Raw genomic sequence first — 2,633 nt, 5'->3', positions numbered from 1 at the left:
AGCATCACTGTTCATCATATAAACACCGACAACCATCAATGTGGGTGGAAACGAATAAGATTTTCACATTTTCTTACCTGTTTTCAACTTCTTCAACAATTTTCCACTGATTTTGCTTTGATTTCTACCGATTTTGGAGAAAAAAACGCAAGATTGAGATGAGAGACAAAGTGTAGGAGAGAGAAAGCTCAATGTCGATGAGGGAGAGAGAGACATGAGAGAGACACCGGAAAGAGAGAGGAGAGAGACCCCGTTTACCCTAATTTTTGGGGATATTTTTTTAATAAAAAATTAAATACAAAAGGGTATTTTGATCATTATTTATAGAAGAGGGTATATTAGATGAATTTTTTTTTTTAAGGGAAGGGTATGAGTGGAAGTTGATGTAGCACATTGAATGTAAAATGGAAGTTGCCTCTGATGGATAACGAAATTGAATATCACCTGAGATATTTGTTTAGCCTTTACTACTATTATAGGATGCACCTTTTTTTTTATAATCTTCTAGGATGCAGACCGTACCTCGTAATAAACTAATTCTATATATATTTTTTTATATTTAAAAGATCTTCTAAAAATTCTCATTTGATCCAATGCCCATACCTTATATTTTTTCCTTAAGCTTTCATAATCATTTATGAACGAAAAAGTTCTAAAAAATAATTGTTTTGGGAAGAATTCATATTGGAAAAACAAAATAATCAAGGAAAACCATATTATTTTTTGTACTTTTTTTACAACTCATGCGATAGTTCTACCACACGCGCGCGCGTGTGCGACGCGCGCGCGCGCACATATATATATATATATGTATATATATATATTATATTGGTGCAGAAAAATGAAACAAGTTTATAATACATCTTAACACTCGTGTGCGGCTTGTAGTTTAGATGACGAATATGGAGAATATCACCAATCTCGTCGTCACATCCTTGAACTGTTTTAGAGTTCAAGTTCTAGTGCTCGGCCTTGTCTTGATAGCTTTTCTCGTCCGAAAATCACCAAAACCCCAAAAAACCAAAGGCCTTCTGCTCCCTCCGGGGCCGCCGAGTTGGCCTATCATCGGAAACTTACCCGGAATAATCCTGTACCGTCCAACTTGGAAGTGGATCCATCGTGTAATGGACGAGATGAAGACGGAGATAGCTTGTTTCCGTTTCGCTGGCATCCACGTCATCTCCATAACCTCCAGCGAAATTGCCCGAGAAGCCCTTAGAGACAAGGGAGCGATTTTCGCGGACAGACCAGAGTCCTACCCGACAGAGTGCATAAGTGTGTCCTACAAGGATGTGTTATTCTCTCAATATGGGGAACATCAATGGAAGAAGACGAGGAAAGTGATGATGTCGCAACTGATGTCACCAACACGACTTAGCATGTTGCATGATGCAAGAAACGTTGAAGTCGATAATCTCCTTGCGTACGTTCAAAATCTATACAAACAGTCCAAGACAGTGAACGTGAGAGACATCGTGAGGACTTAATGTCACGATGTGATGATGAGACTTATGTTTGGTCAGAGGCATTTCAAAGAAGCAACAAAGGATGGTGGTCTTGGGCTAATGGAGAAGGAACATGTCGACGTCATATTCAAGGCTCAAGATTGTTTGTTCGGATTTTGTGTATCAGATTACGTTTCTTTTCTAAGAGGTTGGAATTTGGAGGGCGACGAGAAGCAGGTAAGAGAAGTCGTAAACGTTATCTCTACATACAACAATCTGATTATCAACGATAGAATCGAGTTATGGAGAGAGAGAGGTGAAAATGAAGATGTCGAGGATTGGATCGATGTTATCGTCACGCTAAAAGATACTGACGGAAAGCCGCTCCTGACCCCAGAGGAAGTCAGAGCTCTATGCATGGTTGGGATCTGTTATAATAAACTGATACAACCGGGTAAGGGTCGGGTCGAGCTCGTGGAGTCGGAAACCAGCAACTTGCTCATGGCTAAACCTCTACTCGCTTGTGTGGAACCCCGGTTCGGTCCACATTGGTACCCTGAATTCAATAATTGAGATCTAAGTTTATATATACCCCGAAAAAAAAAACATCCGCATTGTTTGGTTTGGATTTACTCGTTCGGACAATGCCACTGTTCCAATGTTCAGTTAAGCTATTAAATAAGTTGCAAGGATCGGTTTGTGCATTGTTATAAACGACTAATGTGTGTATACACATATATTACCCTTTGTTTATTATGAGTGCAGAAATTTCGATAACCAGTCAACGACCACATTTATTTCTGTGATAAGAAATAAATAAAAGTACAACTAATTTGGCCGTGAGAAGAAATTAAAAGAAACAATTTCACAATTTAATTACACGTATCTTGAATCTTTGCCATACATTATTTTTTACGTTTGAGTTCACACTTTCCTCATGGGAAAAATATGGATCCCTAAAAAATGACATTGTGTTAAATAGAGATGTTGATACGGAAAATATTACTGTAATTGTTATTTGTTACAATAGAATCTTATTTGATTAGATAAAATCAATATGGGGCTCAAAAATATCAATAAAAATAAAAGAAGATACGAAAGAAATAAAATAAGTATCTATTCGAATTCTATATGTAATGAATCCCAGGGTTTCGGCATAAGAAAAAGTGCAAAGTCATCATATCATAA

At 37.6% G+C, this 2,633-nt stretch overlaps 1 pseudogene; it reads left to right on the top strand.

Moving 5' to 3' along the window:
• Window positions 1-902: 902 nt before the first annotated feature.
• Window positions 903-2,018, top strand: LOC104825268 (annotated as a pseudogene).
• Window positions 2,019-2,633: the final 615 nt, after the last annotated feature.

Source organism: Tarenaya hassleriana, unplaced genomic scaffold, assembly GCF_000463585.1.
Source record: "Tarenaya hassleriana unplaced genomic scaffold, ASM46358v1 Cleome43, whole genome shotgun sequence".
Lineage (NCBI taxonomy): Eukaryota > Viridiplantae > Streptophyta > Magnoliopsida > Brassicales > Cleomaceae > Tarenaya > Tarenaya hassleriana.
This window is presented reverse-complemented; position numbering and strand designations above follow the sequence as displayed.